The sequence below is a fragment of the Manacus vitellinus genome, unplaced genomic scaffold (assembly GCF_001715985.3).
Source record: "Manacus vitellinus isolate BGI_N305 unplaced genomic scaffold, ASM171598v3 scaffold_22_pilon, whole genome shotgun sequence".
In the NCBI taxonomy this organism is placed as follows: domain Eukaryota; kingdom Metazoa; phylum Chordata; class Aves; order Passeriformes; family Pipridae; genus Manacus; species Manacus vitellinus.
Genome location: NW_021939632.1, coordinates 11,306,741 through 11,332,782, shown reverse-complemented (window position 1 = coordinate 11,332,782; position 26,042 = coordinate 11,306,741).

Sequence of the window (26,042 nt, the reverse complement as noted above, 5' to 3'; positions counted from 1 at the left end):
GAAAGTTTCATGAAGCTATGAGATGACAAAGATTGGAAAAAACTTTCAATGCTGTTTTAGACCAGACTAAATCATTCAAGAGAACAAAAGTTATATAAAGTTTAAACTGCAAAATTCTTTCTTAGGTCTCTAGTAGAAGGATTCTATCCCATATGTGCCACAGATTGTAGCTTCGAGGAAGTGGGAAATGTCCTGTTTTAGCCAAAGATCGTATCCTAAAAAGTGACAGACGTGTTGTGTATTGCTCTTCCAGTTGTAAATGCAACACCTCCTTCTACAAAATTAATGCAACATTTGTTTGAGAGAATGAATGAAACAATGTTTCACAACTGTTCTCAAATGTTTCTTATTTTCAATGGGATAAAATCTCAGCTATCATTTTAATTTCAATGTCGTGTAAGTTTATTTTGTTTGGAATATATTGTTCTGGCAAGTTGAATAATACCTTGTTGAGTTAGTGGTGGGGATTCAGTTTTTTCGCAGTCCTGTACTCTTGTGTTGTCTTGTTCAGAATAGAATACATAATCCTGCTTCTGTTTCTTTGTGTTGCTACTACTCTTGATTGCACCAGAATAAACAGCAATATTTAGTCTTCATGTATCTGCCCTAATTACTTCTTAATGCTAACATGACTTTTTTCCTTTCACTTTTGTTTTTCTCCATGTATATGTACTCAACTCTACTTTGTTGTTTTTTGTTTTGTTTTTTTTTCGAAGTAGACCTTTGTGTGCTTTAACCTGGGACTGGGCATCTACACACTCAGATATTAGATGTTTAAGTTCTTTATTAAGTACATTTTTGTTATCTTGCTGATCTTTCATGTGTTCTGCATTTTCTATTTAGTTTTTATTTTACAGTTATAGAAATAAATGGGATTTACAGATCTGCAGAGGAGTAAAACTGCAGACTGTAGATCTGAAGTTCGTAATTGGTGCTTTGAGACTTTAATTTTAAATTTTCAAAGAGTTTGAACATCACCAGAACTTTTTCAACCAAGTAACAGTAACACAAATAAACTTGCACTTGTCCTATATTCTTCCTCCTTCCTCCCTAGAGATGGCCTCCTCAGAAGCAAAGGCAAGGCAGATGGAAAGTAGCAAGACTGAAACCTTGAGTCTGGCATTAATTCAGGTACATGCTTGAGGCCAGTATGCTTTAGGTAACTTGTAGTTCGTTCTCCAGGTGATGCTTTTGAGGTGCTCAGACACCACAAAACTGTTACACTTCTAATCTCATTTTCAGGTGTGCATGTGCTTTGAAAAGCAGGGTAGGACTTTATTAGTAGCAGATATTACAATAAGATTTTTCATATTATTACTGTTATCATTCTCATAATCAATATTTTTTTGTTACAGGCAGAAACATTAAAAAATTATGTTTCAGAGTCCTTAATTTCTACAGTATGGTAAATGGCCATGTTGAAAAATTCTCCCCCACCCCTCGATGTACTTTATTTCACATCAACCATTTGTCAGAGGTTCTGTTGAAACAACATATCCTATATCAGAACTGTCTCTCGAGAATAATTGTTTGCTTTGGGGTCTTCAAACAGTAATTCCAGGATCTCTGCAGGCAAGGTTATTTAAAGAAATACATGAGAATCATTTGGTCACTGCTGAAGCACCTGTAGCACCACTGCAGGGATGGACAGTGCTAGAATCAGCAGCTACTTCAGGAGTCAGTAAACATAAAACAGTAACAGTCGTAGTAATTTACTATCAATAGTAGTTTTATACCACATGAAGGGACTAGTAGTTTTTGGTAAGTAATTTATTTATTTTTTAATATTTTATGAAATATAAACATTACAGATACATCAGGTAGAAAAATAACAAGAGCAAACTGCTAATCCATTCAGAAAATGAGTGCAGACATAGCTGTTCTTAGGGAATAAAATACTACAATACAGGAGAATAGCACTTTGTAACATTGAATGCAGACCATGTATGTATCAGTGGAATAGTGAAAAAAATCATACAAAATTCTAACAAACATAATGGAAATATTTATGGACAGTTAAAAACAAAACATACCCTTGGGTCTAAGCATGAAGTCTTCCAGACTCTAGAGGCTGAATTCTGGATCTGGAGCTTCAGACTGTGCTTATTGAGTTCAAATATTGAGTGAATGTTTGACCAATCCATGAGCAGACACAGTACATTTGTTCAGTACAACTGAGTGTCCAATGACAAGACTAATTTTTATGACAATTTAAGAAGAGGAAGTCTGATGGATAGTAAAACTTGGAAATATTTCTGGTTAATCTCCTCGAGATGTTAAAAGGGATTAATTCAGTGTGCTGTTTTAGAAATGGATGCTCTTCAGCATGACTGTCCTCATCAAATGACAAAGAATATAATCCAAACTGTTTAAGAAAACTGGTTTAATCTGCTTGTTTGTCATGTTGATAGAATGAGTCTGGATCTTTTGTTCTTGTCCTATTTCATATCACTCATTTGTTATCCATGGAGCCCGAATTACATTATTCAGTTTGAACTGAATCAGCTGAAGTGCTTGCTGAATGGCTTACTGAAATTCTTGCTGAAAGGCAAGATTTTACCTTGTAATTGTGGGGTTCAAGCAATGAAAGTGCACAGGTTTAGAGAAGCTTCATTTTCCAGGTGTCTTTGAACAAAGCCAAACACTTGTCAATTAAAAATTTTCCAGTGTGATACAGGATGATACATCTTGTAAATCATGGATTGGAGTTCAGGACACAGAATAAAACAGGAGGTCAGGTAGAATGACTAAACTTTTGGTTGAATCTTGTGAAACTGCAAAGAATGTGTTTGAAAAACTGTCATAACATTTATGGTCCAAATTCCAGCCTTCAATCCAGGTATATCTGTATGCATGGAACTGGAGGCAGAATTTGGTGCAAGTCATAACTCAAAACATTGTTAAAATAAAGACAAAGATTTCTCTAGTTTCCCACCACTCAAAGAGCTGAAATTTGCTCAAAAAACAATTAGTAAAACTCCGACACTTAGAACCAACTCTGGTGTTCTGCAACAAAACAAATGATGTCTTAGTTCCATTACTCTACTAGGATACTGAAGCTTTGGGTTTCTGCTGGAAAAAAATACAGTTAAATTTTAATTCAGAGGAATCTGGGCCTGTACACTACACATAACTATTCTCTTGGGCATGCATGGCAGTAAAACCAAGACTAATTTTGGATTCTATTTTGTGAAAAACCTTAAAGAGGAAGACACTCTATTTATTTGCTTATTCTTTGACAGCATAATTGCTCACTAAGAAACTATCTCTGTGCAAGTTGAATGAGGGACTGAGGCCTAAAGGTCAGTTAAGTAGCACATAGGGAAATGAAAGCAGTGTATACATATTTCTCTTTGCAGACAACTGAGAGCACATGCTTATTGTGTCTGTTTTTTACAAACTTGCATAACATTTTTGCCACTAATAATCTACTTAGTAAAATTGAGTAGTAAAATCGGCATGACATTATTTCAAGAAACGTGTCTCTGGATCTCCAAATTGCTCTCTGGTGTACACGGTACATACGTTGAAATTGTTTATGGATTTTGACTTGATTTTACTGTGAAACCTAACCCTGACTTTTCATTTCTGTGACTTAAAGTCGAGAACTTTGTTGTGTAATTAAGTACAGTGGGTCACTGTGCACTGTGGCAATGCTATTTTCTACTGCATGGAGTACTGAATCCATAGTGCAGCATTAATTGCTAAGTAGGAAAGCATATTAATATTTTGAATGGTTGTAAGTGGTTTTGCATAAATGCCAGCAATAAGGAAATGGTTTTATGTTTTATTGTTATGCATTTTTAATGTCAGAGTGCACTCTAACCATAAAGCTTCTAACAAAAATTAAAGCACTGTCTGAATCTTACTGCACATTTTAGAAGGCTCTTTCTTATCCTTTCTTTCTTTTTCTTTCTTTCTTTCTTTTTCTTTCTTTCTTTCTTTCATTCTTTTTCTTCCTTCCTTCCTTCCTTCCTCCCTCCCTCCCTCCCTTCCTTTCTCATGAATTCTGAGTAGTTTCGTGCAGTAGGTCACTGTACATATCAATGACCTAGAGCAAATTCTTTTTTCCTTGATTGACTTAAAATTAATTCTGTAAAAATTTGCAGTGGAGATACTCTATGACTCTTAAAATACCCCCAGTTCATATCTTAAATATGGACATTTCACTTCTGTTTCTGCAAATCATACACAAAGAATACACTTAGTCTCATCAATCTTTCTCAGAAGCCTTGATCTTCTTTGCTAGTGTGACAATAGGAAACATTAGTCTAGGCCTAGAGATGGGCAACCCATATTCATTATGTTATACAGATACTCTGAAATGAACAGGCAGAATGTTTTCATGTTTTATATGTTACTGCTCATTAAACAAATATTATTTTTCATATCACATTTTGCGGTGCTTTATAGGATGCAGATAAACTGACCTTATATCTAAGAATCAATGTGATCTCCTGGTCAATAATACAAAAGCTTTTTGAAATGACAGAGACATACATCATTGTCACTTAACAGTTATGATTACTTGAACCATTCATCATTAGTAATTAAACTTAAGAGAAATAATGAAATTGTCCTAAATTTCTCCTTAGAAAATGGCAGTCTGAATACAGGCTAAGAGACAGTCACAGATACTTCTATCAATGACTTTGTTGTAAGATTTCTGCAGGATTACAAATGCATAATTATTTCTGCACAGAAGTTACAGGCTAAGAAATATGTCAAAATGTGAATCAAGTAATTAAATAGTTAAGTGAGTATTTAATAATAGATTCTATTAGCAACTATTTACATTCCACTAGTAATGTGCCATATAATGTTATTGTGGTCTTAAGTATTGTCACCAAACTTTCAGAGCAGCATTTTCTGTAATGGAATAAGACACTTATCTTACATAAAGTTTAAATGGATAGAGCATGACTGCAGAAGCTTGGCAGACAATGACTTTAATGAGATCCTTATGGTCACCATATCAGGCTACAGTGTCTTTATCTCTAGAATCCACAAAATTTTGTACATTGATTTTTCCTTTTGCCAAGTTTCTCAAGATAAACAAATGTTTCTTTGACATGTTGGTTCTAAAAGTGACAGTTTTAATGGTAAGGAAGTTTGAATATCTGATTGTACATTACAAGTACAATAATGCTTAACATGTATGTAGGTAGTTGTACCAGAGACAGAAATGTTTCTGTGTTTGTAAACTCATATGTACAAATGTGTGGTGCATAAACCTTTTAAAATATTTATATCCAATTTTATGTGTAGAAAGAAAGTAATAAATACATATAAATTCCTGGAAACAGATCAGTGATTTAAGGCAAAAATGCATACAAAAAATAATTTTTTTTCTCATAGTAGTGGTGCTCAGTGATCTCTGTAAAGGGTCATGGTCTAATTGCCCAGAGAAATGTGTAACCATAAAAGGAGATATTCTCTATTCCAAAGATTTTACAGACCAAGATGACAAGCTATTTCTAAAGGTGGTAGTGTAGTATAACAGAAAATCACTTAAATATACATCTGTGTATATAAACGTACATATTTATACATATTTATAAGAAAAATTAAATTGTGAAATTGATATTTTTACATTTTGAAATATTCTCCCTAGTGAGTGTAGATATATATTCACACTCATACTACAAAGTCTTGCATTCAATTTTTAAAATAAACTGCATCTAATTCTTCTCAGCTTGTCTCCTAATGAGTTAACATCTTGTAGAAAGCATTGCACTTCTTGAGCAATATCAAGATTCAGAACTTTTACTGGTTTTAGATTAAAGTGTTTCAACTAAGTGAGGTATCACAGAAGCAGGAACAAAGATAGTTTGGGGAAAACTAAACAATCATTATGATTCTTAAAAGGAGGTGGCAAAGATGATGTATTAAGAGACAGAACAGAGGTAATGTAGGTCTGTGATGGGTCTTAATGGTGAAAATAAAACATTATTTTGGTCACTTAAGTTGTTATTCCTTATCCTTCTCTTCAATGAAGAAGTTCAAGTAATCAAATAGCAGTAGATGACTTCCCTCACTATTGTAAATATTGAAAACTATGGTAATGTTTAACAGTACATTTTTTTTCTCAAAAAAATTTCTTATATATGAAAAAATCTAATGTGCAACAGAAATAACTGGTTTGATTTTTCTTCATGTTAATCATGATCTCAATGGCAATTTTTATGACAATTAGTTTGATAAATTATAATCTGAATATAAGAATAATCAGGTTGACTATTAACACACTGTATAGCTCTGCCTTCAGCATCTGTCAGCTCTGTTTTTTCTGGAAGCTCCTGCAGTGAATGTCAGATTCAGGAGTTTCACTTTAGCATCTTTTTCAAGACTGCTGATGATTTCGCAAAAAAGGAATTTTAAAACCACGAGTTTTCATAAAAATTTTCTTAAGAATATCTAAGAATTTTTGACAGGAAAAGTGTGTAAATGTGTGCTTGTTGGAAATACTGTATTGACAAATTATTCTGTGTTTAGTTTTGTGAACTACATAAACACTTACTCTCTGAAGACTTTGGTAGAACTATGCCATGTTTATTAGATGAATATTTATCACCCTGATTTATTGTGGGTTTAATTCTGCAAGTCTTGCTCAGGTTAAAAACTCTTAACTTCTTCAGAAAATCTTACTCCAAATGGCAAGGAAACAGAATGCACTTGGCACAAAATATCCAGTTAGTTATCTGGCATCTGAGTGAGCAGCCTTACCCCAGAGACATAGAAATAAACAGGTGAACAGAAACCTTCAACTCAAACTCCATAGAGATTCTAATTTTTTAAAAATACCAAACACATTAAAATCCCATCAAACTCAGTGCCTCTGAAAACTGCAGTATTTTAATAACACAAACTATTTCTTCTCATTCTTGACTTTCAGCTAGTGGACCAATTTAGAAAGGTGATCTATAGCAAAGCATCATATCATAATAGTGTAGGCCCTTCATTAAAAAAAAGGATAACAGTGACTGATGAAAATGCATCAATAAATTTTCAAGTCCCATCATTGCTCATTTACAAGAATCAAGGAATGAATACCCTGAGACTGATTCATAAACTGTTAACATATTGAGGTCTGCATTTTTCTCTTGTGTATTCACAAACTTGTTGTGCCCTTTGTAAAAGAAAATAATTGTTTTTGACATTATTTGACTGACTTGATTCGAGCAGGCCATAATTACGGTGCTGATCAGGTTTCCCTAGACCACTTGAATTTTCAAGCAGGGCCACAACATGTGGAAACATGATGGTTAATCGCAAACAGATACACTACACAGATTTTTTTCCCCACTTCTCATTCTATGCTTCACTGAAGTTACTTCAAATTTACAACTGTGTAAAAGTGAAAAAACAGCAACAACATAATTACCACTGGAAAAAGGCTGTTAGTAGCAGTAGCAGAGAAGCTGTCACTGCTTAAATACTGTTTGAGCATACAAAAGAGTACTTGCATATGTTTTGATCAGTACAGAATCAGTTTTCAAACTCTTATTTAAGGAAAAAAACCACAACCCACAGCAGAAGAAACACAAGGCCCTTTTTCTCCTGTGAGACATTTGTCAGACTTATGAAGGCTAAGACACAAAAAAAGTCCTTGGATGAGGATTCTTTGATTCTTCATATCTAGGCAATGTAACTTTCAGTGACCCAACAAAACAGTGGAGGGAGAACATCTACTAAAAATGTAGTGTTGGGATTAAGCAAAAGACCCAGTAATCCAAAACAGAGAGAGTGAAACAGCATTTCTAATAAATAAATAAACATTTGTCACAGTAGTAGAAGAAGAAGCAAATAGGATGACAGCAGGAACAGATTCATAATTTTAAAAGGTGAGGAAAAAAAGTTCGGATATTCGATTGCCATGATGATTCCTAAAGTCTTGTAGCAGTAGGAGCACAGCAGAGGGTAGAGAATAAGAACCACAGGGAATAAGAACTGTATTTTGAAAAATAAAGTGGTCATACTGTCTGGGAGGCAATTGGAAATGATAAAAGTAATAATTGGACCTTTAGGATTGCAATTTTCAATCTTGATGAGGTCTTTACTGGATATTTCACTGCTTCTGACTATCCAATTGGGTTATCGTTGGATCCAAAGTTAGGGAATAGTAACTACCCAGGCATCATCAAAAGTGGGATCAATTTATTAACACTGAATCTACTTGGCTACCCTCACATGAAGGCCAAACAAAAAGAATTTCTATGCAGAACAGTCTGCATACACTTGTTATTATTTTTATTATCATTATCCCTGATAGCTTGATCACAAGCCTATTATTCACTATGGCAGGTGCTGTACAAACAAGACTTAAAGGTGCAAAAAAATGATCAAAAGATGAATCATGCATGTGTTCAAGTCAAGAGGCAAAACAAACACATTGAGTGAAAAGTGGTAAGCTGTTAGTGGTATGATCACCACCCCCAGCTGCTGAGCTGGTTGGAAGTGTTTCTAGGAATCCTTGCTGGTGAAGGCCCATTAAAGGGAGACATGGGATTGAGAATCAAAACGAATCTCTGAGAAGGTAGACATATCATGGACTGATCAGAGGAAGCCTGTATTTATACAGAAAAAAAAAGTAATTTGGATAGATCACAGAAGCTCTTGGAAATTTAGGCTTAAGATTGACAACTGCGTGTAATGAAGTAGGAGTCGGTGGATGGATTCACAACCAAGATTAGTGTGATCAAATACTCAGAGAGCAAAAAGTCTGCTTAACTCTCTGAATCAGACACACCCTATGCAGATATCTTTATACATGAATATTCTACTTCAAGTCTGTGCTGGACTTATGGTTATGGACTTGACATTAGTTTTGATTTTTTCTTGACACTGTAGCCCTGTTCAAGGACTTCAAAACTGAAGAGTTTTCAGTTTTTTCTTTGTCTATCTTTAAATTACTTGACAACACAGAAGCAATTAATTAAAAAGAGAAGATTTCAGCCCTAAATAATTCAATGAAATCTAAATTAATTTATGGCACATTTTTGATTGTAAATTTTTAATGGTTGTAGCTAATTTTTTTTTCCTAGATCCTGGTAAGTTTATGGGAGAGAAAGGAACTATAATATCGCAAATAAAGCAGGATCAAAGTAGGTTCTCATGAATTAGTTTGAATGCATGCAAATGTATTTTTTATTCTAAAAAACTCTTTAGGGTTTCACCATGCAAGATAGAATTCTCAGAGAACTCACAGAAATGGATCATGCTTCAGTTGACAGAAAATATTATCAAGTGGTTTCTCAAGTGTCTTTTTCTTATATTTTTCTTTTTTCTTTTTTTTTTCTTTTTTTTTTCAGTTCTTTATAAGCAAATTTTATTTTTAAGGATGTACATTTTTCTTTGGAATTCAACATTTCTGAATTCTGTCCAATATAATTTATATACTCTAAATCTGTTCACTTTGATAATGAAAGAAAAAAGAGTATAAAATAAAACTTTGTTGTATTCTCTTTGATAGAAGAGTTCTTTTGATCCTTATATTACATTGAATTTAGTTTAAGGTCATTGAAGTCAATTACATCTTTCATAAGCTAACAAACCCTGCAAAAATACACACACACTTTCTTAGTACTCTTTTTAACTCTTTTCATTTTACTATAGCTAATGGTTTTATAGATTGTGACTGAAAGATAAGTCGAATGGTGCAACTGTTGTTGCAAGTGCACCACTCTCTCTGGATTTCCCAGTGATAAATATTTATTAATTTTTGTTTGAGTGGCTCCTTTTTAGAATCATGTTGAGCACAAGATCCTAAAACAAGGAACTTCTGCGAAATCGAAATCTCACATGCATTGTCACTAAATTTCAGTACCGTTGTGATAAACATACCTTGTGAGAATGCTTTTTGCTTCTGAATGTATGCATTAAAATGAACTCATGTGTGCACTGTCCTTGGCTCTATATTTCTTCCCCTTCCAGACTGTATACTGTATTTACTGAAATTCAGCCTTTGGGTAAGACTAGCAGCAACAACAAAACCAATTGCAGGATGGATGGGCACTGTTCCTCTAGGGCTTTCCCTTTCTGCAGTAACTGCCTGCTTTGCTCTTGGTCTTCCTTTAGCAGAGGCTGTCGTGTGAGTGGAGGACTCTCTGACATGAACAAGTTAACATTAGGAGGAAATAATTTTTTTTTCGTAAGCCAGATGTAGATATGGATTTGGATTTTGGTGTTATCTGATGTAACCTGCCAATTTCTCTTGTCATACAAAGTATTTCTTTCTTCCTATTCCCTACTTAGTCTGTGCTTTGGTTCTCTGTGTTTTTATGTAAATGCTGTATCTTTGCTCTTCCTAGTTAAGATATTCTTTTAAATGTTGCTATTTCAAAGCTCATTATATAGCTGGAAAGTAGCAGATACACAAAGGTGTTGAAGAAATAACTGTGCTCAGATTTATCATACCTTTGATTGACTTGGGAAATGACTTTCAGTTGACATCTGAGCCAACAAGTTAGCTGAAATAAAATTTTGTTTAATACCTTTGCATCAATAATCTAGGCACAGCATCATTGATTGAGAAAGTCTGATCAATAGAGTATTACTGACTGCCTAACTGTAACTTTGCCAGACTTTTTTGCTAATTCTGCTGATGACCTTCGTACCACTGCTTTTCATGTTCACCATTTTTTCCCCTTTGAAATTCAATTTGCTCCATTTGCTATTATTTAAGGAATTTACACATTTAATTGATTTCATTCAATCTGATACAATATGGGTTTAGTATATAAAAGATTGTGCATGCTTGGGACAAAACTTCTGTAGCCCCAAATTAGAATCTTTGTGAGAAATTCACCCCAGGGAAGACATAATCCATGGGAAGAAAAAAGGGGAATATAAATCATTTATTTTAACCCTGTGGATACTGTGGCATTTTTGTCTTGAGATTTACATTCAGTGTAGATAAAGTAGCAAGTAAAAAGGGGAATAATAATCTCAACCAGTCCCAGATGATTATCATTCAAGAATAAGAAAACTATTACAGAAATAATAAAAAAGATTTTGAATCCTAACTAATAACTCAAATAGTAATCCTCCATTCTGTCCTTTTAAATATTTTCTTTCTCAGTTCACTTTCATTGTCTTTTATATTAGCCCTTGTTTCTGTCTTTGTGATATTCTTCAAGCTATCTCCGTTCACACTTTGATGGAACAAAACAACTATTTCTTTGAAAATTATTTAGCAATTTGGTATTATTTCATTCAATGTCCCTTCAGAATATGTAATGCTTCCCTTATGCACAGACAAGACTGAATGCAACATATAGATGTATTTGTCTTATCTAACTACATGTTGAGAAAAATGCATTGTTATTTTGCTGCTATTGTGGTATAAATTCATGGCTTATGTTTTCATAGTTATGAAGATATTAAAAGCAAAATATACTAAAACATATCCGTTTTTCTATGATTGCCTTATTAACATTTTATTGCTTGTGGAATATACATGCCATCTACCCCTAAAGAATTTTCCAATATGTGGAATTGCATCCTGTGCTAGGTGTGAGTGTGTAGTGCACTACATGGCAAGGAGTCTAGCAAACTGGTTTGTTCTGAGGCCGGCAGCTCCCAAGTTTCCCTTTAAAACTCTTCAGAGGCCCAAGAAGGTCCAAGAAAAATCTGCCTTGTTAAAATAAGGACAGCCTTAAAGATGTTATTTCTTTCTTTGACATCCTATAGAGAGTCCACCCATCATTACAAGGTCTTTCATGGTCAAGGGATCTTCCCATCATTGGTTATAAAATTTTCCTGAGAGTGCTTTTCTACTAACTGCATAGCACAAAATATCTTTAATATTCCGTCTGGGTCAGAAATACAGCCCTTCCTAGCAAAAGGGTATAACATTACTCTGTTAATCTTCTTGACCTTGATTTTAGAGTGAGATGAAGGCCTCTGTATTCCATTCAACTGACTAAGAAAATGTCACTTCTTGGGAGATGGCCAGATTCGCCCACCTTTCCACCTATCTGAGAACTGCCTAAGTGCAAAAGACAAACAAACTTGAGACTATTAATGTTTCCATGATTCAGACTTGAAGGTACATATGCTACAGGATTGTTTAAAAGCAAATTAAGTTTGGAGAGATGCCATTCAGATTAATGTTAATATTAATGTTTGGAAAAAGGCAGTGATATCATTGAAACTTGCTAAATGTATACAGTGTATGAGATAATGGTATTAGCTCCAAGACAACATTCATTCATACTTCAGGTTAACATATTGAGATATATGCTACTCAAAGCATTTTCATTTAAGGGCTAGATAGAGACAGTAAACAAAAAATTAATATACCCATTATATATTAACCCATAAATTTTGAAAAAAATATCAGTGTCTTTAAAAACTGTTGATTTGTTTCTCAAAATTAATTCTATTTAGAGACATTCATGTAGTGTTTTCTAATTTAAAAAAATTTTTTTAGAAATATTTAAATTAAATCAACCCTGTTATATGTTCAGTAGAATAACCATACCATCTTTAATATTTCATTATCCAATGAATTGTTATTGTATGCACTCCTAAGGTGAGACAACTAGTAAATAAAGCTAAAGCTTGTTGTTCAAACAGTCAGAAGAAACTGAATGGTGCTAGAACCAGAAATTGACTTTAAGCCTGACTGGAGAATGAAATGTCTCCTCTGAAAAAAAGTTTGGAAACAAATCTGTTGAAAACAGGTAATTTATAAAATCCTAGTTTGAAGATGAACATATTGCTCAGACTTTGAATGTTTCTGTACTTCATCTATGCTTAAAAAACACGTGTCTGTCATTGAGGCAAACACCCTGGTACCTGTTAGATATTCAAGTACGTATTTAAAGAGAATTAGAAAGCTAAAAACCACAAAAGAGGTGGAAGATTGTATCTCCAAAAGTTTGTAGATTTGCACTGTGGCTCCATAATTGTCAATTTCTGGAGAGTGACTTTTGAAAAATTGCTCAAAATTTGGAAACCCTTACAATATTTTTTGAGATAGGGATAGGAAAATATCTTCAGTGCTTTTAGTCACTATGCTGACATAGTAAATGAAAGCATACTGATGCCATTTTGTTGATAAATTAATCAGTGCAAAGTATGTTCCATTTATCACATTTTATTATATCTATGTAATGCCTGATTAGAAATATAAATGGAATTCAGCAAGTCCTGGGGAGAGTGGAGAGTGCAAGGCTCCCCTCTATTAAAGGATTATTTGAAGTGCTTTTAATTGTGGAACACATTTTAGTTCTGTATAATAATAAAACAATAGGGTCTGTGGCAATTCTCTTAGCAAAATTTATTACATGTTCTCTATATTCTATTGGCTGGGTTATAACGTGACGTGATGTGTAGTCTAATGTGTTTTTTTTTTTCCTTCTATCTTGTTACTTTTTTTTTTACAATGAGCTTCAGGAATATGCAGTACTTGAAATGTCCTACTGAAGTCAGTAGATAAATAAGACACAAACTGGTAATACCTACAGTTCCAGGATCTGACTCTAATTTCTTGAAAGCTTTGCAATACTGTTTCCTGCGCCTGCTATTTCATTAGTTATTCATCATCATAATGACTGTATTTATTATTACTTCTAAAAATAGGTAATGATGGACGTTTTTCATCTAATGGATTTACTTTGTCCCTGCTTGAAAACGTTGATCTGTCACTAGCAATAAGTTTTCAAGGCTGCACTACTATCTTAGTAAAGCTGTTTGTGCTTGCAAGTTTTTCATATTTGGAGAATTATAGGCTTTTTTTTTTTAACATAGAACTACCAAAATCAGATTTCTGTTTTGCTTAAATTAGAGTAAAAATACATGTGTCATTTGTAGAGCTGTCTCTAAATACAATTTTAGTGTAATAGCATATAATTTTATTATCAGATTCCATGATTTTTTGACTCTTGGGTTTGGTTGGTCCTTCGGTTTTCAATTAGCAAGATAAGAACACTTTCTGGTTTCAAATATAAAAATATTTCCAAAAGGGTTTAATAAATTTCCATGGTATACCTTATAGACAGGATTTCCCTGAGGCTGCTAGTCTAATGAGGATTACTATCTCTACTTGAAAATCTGAGCTTCTTTTGTCCAAAGATCACAGCTATTGCAAACTATCATTTCTTGCAGTCATCTGTTCTGTGTATTCCTGTGAATTACATTATCTGCTTCTCTTTTTGATGCATAAATAGACAACTGAGCTTTTATTTGTTCTTGTTTGACAGTCACAAACACATTCCAGTGCCTCATGGAATAAAATGCCAAATGAATAAAGATAAAATTTATTGGCACTGGAATTTAGATTTGAAAAAGAAAACCAGTATTTACGAAAATCCTGAAATGTTAAACAGGCTCAACTTTTGAATTTTGCTTGTAGAGACCTATTATAGAAGGTGTTCAACATAATTTTTTTTAAAAATAAGTGTAAGAATACAGTAACTGGACAAAATAACTTAACTTGGTCATCGCCAGATGTTAGATCAATCTAGGCAAGAAAAATGCTTTGAGAGCTTGCAGTCACTCATGAATAGCTTGGAAACTCACTTCTGGATGTTGAACTGTAGTTTTGTGATGTCTTTGGGGAATGTGGTTATTTGATTTATTAGAAAAATTAATTTGTGAGACAACCTTTATCATCAGATTTGTAACTTCCATTTTTCAGACTATTGACCAGCTAACGCAGGACTTGTTAACCTCAATTGCTTTTCCTTGTCCAGAATTATCTTTGTTCAAGTTTGGAAACACTAGACAACTAGTAGAAATGTATAATCTCATTTTAGATATTAGATATATATAGAAATTATTGGAAGGTAAACTAGAGTATAAACTTCTGCGTTACACCATTTCTGAGATGAATGTATATATCTACAATGTAGCTTAAGCTAAATGGTGAATAATGTAATTTAGTTTATCCCTCTATATAACTATTGTGGGGGAAAAGGTGTAGAAAAGCAAGGAATGGAATACCTCCCCTGGGGATTTAGAAGTATGGTCACAAAGTTGTATAAATTGATGCTTGCTTTCAATACTACCTCCTTTTGGATTTTCATGTGTGTCAGTCAGCTGCTGGTGGTTCTCTGTCTTTTAACACTTCTCTAGAGCCACGTGAAGATACCTGTCCAGGAAAGTGTGTGTTAAGGACTTCTTTGGCACAGAAGTGTAGATTTGGAGAGGATTCATCTGCCCGTTAAACTCCTACCATAGACTTCCAGTTACTGGCATCCTTTCTAGGGATAAAACTTACTACTTCAACTAGTTTACTTAAACTTACTAGTTCTAACTCAGTTTATCAACTCATATTGTTGAATTGCTTATGTCAAAATCTAAGCAGACTTTAAAAGTTTTGAAACTATTTTTCCCAATAGTTCCCAATTTTTTTTGTTTGAGAAAACAAAAAGTCCAAACATTTATGAAAGTTTGAATACTGTCATTTGTAATAATAGTAACTATTCTTTGTAATTCTTAAATACTTCATTCATTCATTTGTAATAATTTGTCTTTGTTATATATGGATAAAATATACAGACATTATGAATGTGAGGAAGTTGTAGAGTGGGATGAAGTCTCCCCTCAGTCTCCTCTTCTTTAGGGTGAGTGAACATAAAGTAGAAAGACTGAATATACTTTCAAAGTAAAACCTCATAGGAAATATCCAATGGAGGAAATGCACTGATTTTTGCTGGTTTGATGGATTAATGGAGAAGTCACAGAAATTTGGGGTTAATTTTCTGTGGCAGCTCTGGGAGACTGTATGCATTCAATGTTTGAAATGAAATTAGAAGAAGCATACTGAATGTGGCTTTAAAAAACCTGGATAATTACTGTACCACAAGTAAAGAAACAGCATGTAAGAAACATCCGTTTTTAATTTCTAGACAGCGAAGAGTTGCAATAATACAATATATAACATGATAATCCAAGGGATTCTAGCATGGGTAGTACAGAGAAGATTTTGGCTGCATCTAAATAGCAGGTAAAGCAATGCAATAGGTATGGGCTTACAAAGCAAAACAGGTGAGACTGAGAATTCAGTGTCCACCCTATACACTTCAGGGTGTTTGCTTTGTACTTGCCCTGGTCTGATCACAATTACTGAACACCCATTAGTAGGTGGGGCACAATGCCTGGGGACCTGTAGGGCATGTTCAGGTTTGGTGTCAGTCAAACAAAATTTGGTTAATGTACTTTGCTATGTAAAATGTAGTTAGTGAGGATGATCAACTGATGTGCTTCAAAAGTGCACTTCTAATTAAAACAAAAGTATTTCTGCAATTGTATCTCATGGGGGTTTGGCACCTAAATATAAAGCATTGCCAGTTCTCCCCAGAGAGAAGGATTCAAAAACAGTTTATCTTTCACGAAAGGGGCTCCATTTTCTGTAGATAGTGTGAAAAGAGGCAGTCAGATAATTATTTTTGACTTTTGATTTGGGCAAAATAATCAACAGTGGAGAAAAGCAGAAGAAATACAATAATTATATTTTCTCCTTTTATAAATACCTATATCATGCCAGGACCCTTCTCATACAGACTGTGAGATAACAGTTTTTACCTTGAGTTTTCTTTTGTGTGCAACACTGCACATTAGATATGGATCAGAACTGAGTTTTAAGCTCTTGCCTTGCATTTGAAGTTGCAAGTGTCCAAACTTTGGTCCAAATTTGGTTCTTCCAACCCTTTGATCCAGTATTCTCAGCCTTATTTTTGCATGGGGACCAGTTACATTCAGTAGGTTACATTTCTGTAAGATGTATGCATATGTGGAATGTCACAGGATACTTTTGTTCTGGATTCTTTTTTTAGCTTCCAATTTATAAACAGTGCTTCATTTTTTCTTTGACACTTAGTTTTCAAACTCACCAGTACTCTTCTGTCACTGCAAAAGCTAACAAATGCACACTCAAGCAATAAACAGCTCATGTCCTTGGCAAAACTTTGAATTAAGTGTTAGAGAGGTGCTAAAAATTAGGAAGAACAGTTCTACTCATGGCTATGCAAAGGACAACATACATATATATCTTCATTGATTACTAAGAAAACACCATCTTTGCCTGTCTTCCTTTAGATGCTCTCATAACTTGCTGGCTGCATACTCACAAGTGTTAGAGTTCGGTCAGTGATGTGTCAGCAACTTGAAGAGGAGTAGTGGACAAACTCTACTGACTCTGGAATGCTACATTGCTGATTTTGAGCATTTGTTCATGCAAAAGTTTTCTGCATTGACTTTCACAAGCTAGTCTCTTTCCAAGCTTACTTCTTATACTTACTGTGTCTTTTATGGCTGTGATTTCACAGTCTATGTCCTGCTTCAATGCTCAGCAATATGCATTTGATTCAGGTTTCTTTCTGTTAAGTGCCTAGAAAACAGTATAAAATTCACACATTATTACACTTTTCTTCTGGCTAAAAGGGAGCTGCACTTTCTAGTCCTGTGTTTACAGTGTGTTCAGTGTGTTTACAATTCACTTATAGGATCTGTAATACTAGTTTTAGTGCATCATTTAACCATAGCCATAGTTTTTGGGCTCTTTCCACTTTCCAAAAAATACCAGTTGTCTTCTGTTTTCAAGCTTCAGTATAAAAGGTATACACGTTTCCCTTGTTTTTTTAAAACACCTGTCTAGCTGTGCTTCCTGTAAGATTCCTGGTTAGTCCGAAAGGGACTCTTGTCCTCAGCTGTATTTTGGCTATAGAAACAAGTAGCCTTGAAAAGTGATGACTGTGCAATGACTTCACTTTTTAGCCGTTTTCAGCAATACTTCCCCCAGGCAGTGCAATATGGCACTGTTGTAAGGCCTTTTCTTGGGCCAATATATTTACAGGTTTAATGAAGGAGATCTGTCCTTGGAAAAAATTAACCTGGCAAGAAGTGACTTGTTTGTTATGTTCTGTTATAGTAGCTATGACAAATGAAGAGGCAGTGAAGTGTTGACAAGTTCTTGGTCATTGCTTGCTGCCTCAATTTGGCATAATAGTGCAAACAGAATGTCACCCTACACTTTAGCTTCTTGTTTTGCTCTGTCTATAAATACATTGCCATATTACTGATACTGGGATTACTACCCATTAAAAATAATGCTGTAAAGATGGCATCCTAGCCAGTCTTGGCACTGCACATTGAAAACAAATAAACCTACAGACTGACAAATAGCCAACTTAGTAACAGGGATAAATCACCTGAAAAGCAACATACTGAACAAATAAAGTAAACAAAGTTTCTTGGCTTGTTTCTTTCTCTTTCTATATAAATGATAGGACCTAATCTAGTGCAAATGATTACCAAGATATATCAGCATTATCTCTGGCTAACAATAATTCTTGTGCTGTGTGTTTCTCTTCTTTTTAAACTATGTCAGTTTAAAATCCCACAGTTCACCTTTCATGCTCAGCAACACAAGCTAAACTGCTAGGATTTCACCCACCCCATTACCTACAATGATCTCTGTTACCAATATATTTAAAATTCAAATAAATGTATTTGATAATAATACATTCAAATATGTATTTTTTGGAACACTGTCATCAACAGTGGTGCTACTATTCACCTCATGGCTTACCTAGAGTAGATGGAAGATTATGAGCAGAGTTTAGGAATTCAAATATGCTGTCTGAGCTGTATATCTAATAGACTTGCTTTATGCCTCTGATGTAAAATGCGTAGTGAAGATATTACTACCCAACCACCTTGGCATCCACTCTAATCTTTTTTTTGTATTTTGTCTGTTATGACTCTAGCCATAGCCATAACACTGTTTTCCATTCTGCTTATGCATTTTTTAAAAATGTGTATCGATATGTTTTACCTTCTTCTACATTACTGGTACTCCTTGAGCAATGTGATCATTCTTTCTCCTAAGCATTTACTCTTTTTGCCATGTCATAGCTCAGTCTTCTGGGATGCTTTGTTTTATTTTTATCTCTCAAAACAACAGTTTCTTCTCCCAACAAACAATAGTGAGGACACAGGCATCTTATAATTCGCTCTCTGTATACTTCACTGTCCAAGACAAAATAAATGTAGAATCTACATACAGAATATATTCCTCCTCTGTGCACCCTAAGAGCTCTTGTGCAGTATTGGAAGAGTGATCAATTACTGGTATGCAACCCCCATAATAATGAGCAAGTACTGGGACACACTCTGGCCGTTCACCCAAGATAATGATCGAGTTGTGGTGTAGTAAACACATTCTGCATCCATCCATGGGATGTCATGAATTCTGTATAATGTAAAGGGAATGATCAAATATAGAGATACAAATACTGCAAGTACCACCCAGACTGGAGATGATGGTATACGCAGATCCTGCTTTGATAGTCCTTAGCAAACACATTGGTATATGGTGCAGCTACTAAAGCAATGCTTTCAATAACACAGGTCAAATACTATTCTGTGCAGGATTAAACTAGAATATTCTGCTAAATGTCTTTGTTTTCTGGTTATGACTTTTAAATTGGCTTTCTAACTTTGCCTACTTTTATTTTTACCCTGTGCTTCTCTCAGTGTCTCACAATCTTTTATTCTTTTATCTTCCAGTATCCTGTATATAGTACTCTCTAAAAAAAATTTCTCACTTTGATTGTTCATTCTGAAAGACGAAGAAGGAGGAAGCATAAAGCACACAAGCACACTGTTTCGAGTTCTCCTATTACCTTTAAGGCTTGCTTTAGTTTTTTTAAAATGTCTTTTTTCCAACGAAAAATAATCTAGTTTTAATGGTTTTGCTTTTCTCTTTGCTAATTTTGCTGTATGTCTGCTATTTCTTGTGGGAAATGTGAAGAGAAACCGATAGGTTCTATTTAGTCTTTTCTATTTAGTCTTTAAAAGACACGATGAGTGGGTGGGTGACTTAAACATGAACTAGAAACATCATTGCTTTGGCACTTATTCTAACTGCATGAAACTGGTGCAAGTATATAGACTGATTTTGACAGAAATCTGATTTGAGCTTTAAATAAAAAGATTGCATGTTCGTCAGTTCGATTTATGTTGAAAGGAACTACACTAGTTTTTCAAAAATTCAGCCTGTTGGGGTTTCTGGGGTTTCTTTACTCCATCACTAAGCAGGAATCCTGTTGGACTAGAAAACAGGCTTTCATTAAGCTCTTCCAGTTTCCTTGCTCATTCCTCCTGTCTTGTGCCAAGGCTGCAGTGAGTGCAATGCATCTGAGTATATGCTTAGTATATAAAGTTGGGGGAAGAGGAGGGAAGGATGGGATGTTTGCAGTAATGGTGTTTGTCTTCTCAAGTCCCTGTGTGGTGGAGCCCTGTTGTCCTGGGGACAATAGAACACCTGCCTGCCCTTGGGAAGTAGTTGATAAATGCTTTGTTTGGCTTTGCTGGTGTGTGTGGCTTCTGCTTTTCCCATTGAACTGTTTTTACCTCAACACATGAGTTTTCTCACATTTACCCCCCTGATTTTCTACCCCATCTCACTGCTGGGGCAGTGAGCAAGGAGCTGTGTGAGGCTGTGTGCTGGCTGGCATTAAACCACAACAACATGATGGAGGCTGACACCTCAGCAGTATCCTAAGAAAGAAATAGCCATTTACATGGATATTGAAAAAGTCTATAGTTTCAGTGTTTCTTTAAACAGAGTATGTGACTCCTGATGTTTCACAGCATTAGCTGACTACTGACAATGGGAAGAAACTTCCCCTATGGCCAAGTTATTTTTTAATTATCCACTCTGGGATTTCTCATACGTTTCTCTAAGGCAACTTTTACTAGCCTCTCCCATCACCAGTGCCACCAAAAGTATTCTTTTTAACAAGATGGCTGCCTCCAGAGGTAGGTTGTTTGAATGCCAGGTGGGATTATTCTCTTTACTTTCAGGTGCCTTATTTATTCAGACAAGGTTGAATTTAGCAATCTGTATTACAGCTAAATCCCATAAATTTTAAATTTAGAATAAGTAAGACATTTTTAGCAAAATAAGATAGCAGTTGTTCTAAAACTTCAGTTCTTTGATTTATATTTAAGCGTGTTTTCTTTTTTCTTTTTTTTTTTTTTTTTTAGTTCAGAATGCTGACCTGAGCAAAAAATGGCTGTGGTTGTCTTTTTCAATGCTGGTAGGTCTAAATGATATAAAATCTACTTTCTTAGCTCGTCATTTCTTATGTATGCATACAAAATCTGGATATCTGTAGCAATCCAGTTCTTGAAACAAATAATTCAATGCTTGTTTTTCATGAGATATCAGGGCAGCTCAGTGCCCATATTCAGACCTTCATGAGCAACCTTTGGTAGCAAACCCATTTGTGAGATATCTTTCCACAGAAAGAAAGAGATATTTTAGAAGGAAAATGTTTCCATTTTGAAGCTTTCACTTGGTTTATTAAAAGGACGGAAAAAACCTGATTTTTGAACACTTTATTAAGATGTATTCTTAAAAGAAAACTAGTGGAAATTTTAAATTTAACAAAAATTTAAATTAGTGCCTATGTCTAATCTCAAGTGCGTTTGATTAAAAAAATAGGACAATTTTGATGTTCCATGTACAATTATTAAGCAAAAATATTCAGTTATCAGATAGTTAATTAAGTGGAACTGACTGTATTCATTAAAATATTTGTTCCAAACAAATGTATTTAACATTCAGATATTATGCAGAATAGGTGACAATTGCATATCTCCATGGAGATCAATAATGGGATTCAGATCATTGTGTAAAGAGTCTGCAAGTTTAATGCAGAGAGAATGTCATTATTATTTCTCTCTTAATGATGGTCATTATGCGCAAACACTGATTGAATTCCATTTGTTACCTGCATTTGAGCTGAGAGGAATAATTACAATTTAAGTGTCTCCATTAAAATTCATAAAAGAATATGAATGCAAAAATTATACTTGAAACTGACAAAATATACTTTGAGGATATAAATTGTGTTTTCTGATAGGCCTCTTAAAAGTATTAAAAATAGCTTCATTTTAATAAGATGGCATATAAAGATCATGCATTATCATCACCTTTATGTTAATTTTCATAATACATGACTAATGTATTATGTAAAAAGTGAAGAAATTAACTTTTAAAAGTAGAAATTAATGAAACAATGGGCTACTTGTCATACAGCCTATTGGAATGGATACCTCTATATTTGGGTTATAGTCACCCATCTTCATAATACCCAGTTAACTCATCAGCTGTTGTATATTGTGGAGATTACCCTGCCATGCTTTCTGCGACATGTTTCAATATGTTTTTCTGCTAATTAAATGAGATATTATTAGTGCAACCATTTATTCAAGAAAACCTTTTACATGTTCTATGATTTACTGCATCGCACTGACTGTGTATTGTATCATGAGAGTGATTCAAGTGCTTACTACAAGTACTGAAGGGCCTGATCCAGGATGGTGCTCAGCCTTTCAATAGTTCTTTGTGCCTCTTGACTTCTCACTGAGGGGCTTAATCCTTTATAGATTGGATCCTTAAGCTATAATTATTAATAGCAGCCATATTCCTGAGGGACTGCCTGATGACATATCTCCTGAAACAGTAAATGACAGAAGAAGACACTTCTTGCCATATTTATATACTTAGAGATGACAGACTGGCTGGTGGGAGTAAGGTTTCTTCATTAAGTGTATTTTACTATGAAACATCTCTACCTGTTATATATTCCTGAGTAAACATGTAGTGTCCTTCTCACAGGACCTTGAAATGGGAGGGGGGGTTGCCTTTTTTTTTTTTTTTTTTTTTTTAGTGCCGTCATAACTACTTTAGGTAAGCTTTTTGAATATATTCAGGTAAGTTGTTCTGGGTGGTCTTTTCATATATTGGTTCAATTTCTGGGATGACCAAGTGATCTCTGGATATCAATGTTAGGACTGAATTTTGCCTTCTTTTCTTGGAGATAGTTGTGGTGGAGACTCAACATGCCTTTTTGGCAGGGCACATAGATGTTATCATGCTATAACATTATTATTATTATTAAACTTATTATTATTATTATTATTATTATTATTATTATACCTATTATACCTATTATTATTATTAAACTTATTATCTAGGTTGACAGCAAAAATCTGTTACTGAGATTATACATGAGTGTTCTGTGTTCCTGATTATTTGTCCCACTTAAGAGATGAAGTCTTAAAAATGGTTGATAAAGCTTTACAATGACAAAACACTCTGCTCAACAAGAACAGAAAAAATGAAACCAGAGAAAGAACCATGATATTTACAGCATTTGAACTTGTATTTTTTTCCTCTAATCTTTATCTGGCACTTCACTATTAAAATTAAAAAGGAGAGTCTAGAATTGTATAACTATTTAACACTCGGTTAAACACTATTCAAGTATTTGTCACCAGGCAAATGTTTCCCTATTAAGTGAAATTTATGCTAAAATGGTTCTGATTAAGCAGTAGTCATTGCCATTTACAGTTGGTAGACTAAACAGTTTCCCTGGAAGATATCTCAATTAAGTGGCTGTCCAAATGAAACGTGTCACTATTAAATGGTGTTTGCTACACTATTATGCTTTACTCTTCTGAATGATGTGATTTAAAATATAATTCAGTTACTAAACAGTAAGAACTGCTTCACATATATAGCTTACATTCTTAGAAGAGACATGAAAAATTGTGAATAGCACTTGGTTTAAAATAAAATTCAGGGTTTAACATTAATCAGTAGCAACTGAATATGCATGATTATTGGCAGAGCTAGTTCTTAGAATTGGCTTTGCTGGACTGGGATGAGAGACACAAAGGTGACAGTGCACATAAAGTAAGGAGTGAGCAGTTTCATGTAAATAAGCTTTCTGTGTCCAGCCTAGAATCTGCAACCATGGAAAAATTGGATTCTTCAAACCAGTAAGTTCTTGCTGAATCAGTGGGCAGAGCTTCAGAGATCCATATCCTCTCTGCAGTGCCTCTTCCTCTGGACAGAATCCTAAAATGATTTTACAAGAATTTATTACAGCTCAAAATCCTCACACCTTTTCTGTAACTTTATTAGCTTTTAAAGCACTTGTGATATAGCTAAAAAACATGCTATAAGAGTTACTAGAACTTTGATAGATATAATAAGCAATTATTATGGGACTGACATTCTAAATGGGAAAAAAGACCTCTGTCCTTTTTAAAGAAATGTAGAATACTTACCTTAAAGGAGTATAACTCCCCTTCACAGTCTAATATGTGAATTTGACCTAAGCTTTTGATTCTCTCAGCAGCTACTAATGGTAGTTCAGATCAACTGGTATTAAATCACAAGTATAAAAAAGCACAGGGAAAATAGCCATCAATTGAATTTCTTAACTAGTTACTCCTGATTGACCTCACATTCTCGTGCTTGAACTGCTGTTTCTCAGGTATGCAAATCTCTCCTTGATTGTATACTTATGGGTAGGATTCTTCCTAAATCCTTAGGGAAGCAAAAATCCCTTTTCACAAACACTCAAGCTAATCAAACACTACCTTCTCCCATGTCTTATTTCTAGTTATTCTAACATGGCAAGAGAAGTTCAAGGCAACAATAATTGCCCTTATAATGCTTTTGGAACAATTCAATGCATGTAGGTCAGGCAATGAGAAGTGGATGGTTTCAGAAATGAAAAATCATACTTGATCACTTTTTAAAAAAGCATTGAAAATGACCTTGTTAAAATCAAGTCATACCGTGCTGCTAGAAGATGTTTTTTTCTGTAGCATTACTTTGTTTGTTGGTCTTGTGGTTCAGACAATAAAAACTTGAGAAATATACTCAATATACTTTATGAGTGAATGCAGATAAATACCTCCCCAAAATTATAGAATGAACTCACCCTCTCCCTAGTCACTGCTCTTTTCTGTGTTGAACAAACTGTAAACCAGAAAAATGTCTCTGTTCACTTTGCATGAGCACTGATGCATCTGTGTCAAAAACACAGCTGAGGTTCCTCCCCTTACCCAACCATTGAAAAATAACATGGTGGCATATGCAAGTAAACAAATGGATTTGTAAAAAAAACCAAATAAATAAGATTTTCAATAATTGTGATGGTAGGGAAATCTGAAGTAATGCAAGAATGAGATTTCAATACATTCTTTCTATTAAAAGTGAAATATTCTGCTTCAGAGGAAAGGTGAGTCCATAAATTCCTTTTCTTTTGTTCCTAGTAGTTGTGGAGGCAGTTGAGGCAGATTCAAGAACTCAGACTCAAGTTTGCTCTATTTTAAGGCTATGCATACCCAATATTTACCCTGAGATTTCTTAAGTATCATAGAGCAGCTCTGTGTCATATTATATTCCCTAGTTTATATTCCCTAGTTTGCTTGTAGTAATTCAATTATAAGACCACAGGAAAACAGCATATAGAATGCAAGAACTGCTCTGCTGCTTAGCAGGTCTGTGCTTACACAATCTCACAATAATACTTTATCTACATGCATGGAGAATCATGCCCACCATCCACTGAAATTTTTATGTAAGTCAGATAGTACAGTTTAAATTCTCACATGCTTTATATTGATATAAGGTAAAGAGACATTCTTGGCTTTCTATTACCAATAACTTTCTCTAGATGTAGTATTACTTTAGCTTGTGTTTATTTTTCTCTTTCCAACTGAAAATAAAAGAATGGATCTGAGCCTTTATTACAAGGAAAATACTCCCATACCTTTCCAAATCAGAGTAGAACATTTATATATTGCATTTTACCCAGATGCATCTGAATAGAAAATAAATGACCAAGTATTTCAAGACTTATTGGAGCTTCTTGTGTTAATGCTACGCTTCTTTTCTGAGTAGCTTTGTGGCATTTGTGCACATGTTTAACATTATGTCCAATTTACACAGCATGTTAATGAATGATCCGCATTCAGCCTTGGAACTCTGTACTTCTCTGGTTAGGAATCCAAGGCTCCACTCCAGCCATGGCTCTTGTACCTATGCATAAAAAGCATTAATTACGCTGATTAGACTTTTAAACCCTGGCATAACCAAGTGGTGAGTGGAAGTTGCATGAGCACCTGCGCTGTTAGGTACCCCGTTGTTAAGATGGGTTGTCTGTCAACAATTTATCAGTTGTAGACATTTAACTTACACTCACTTGAGCAGAATTAAGAGT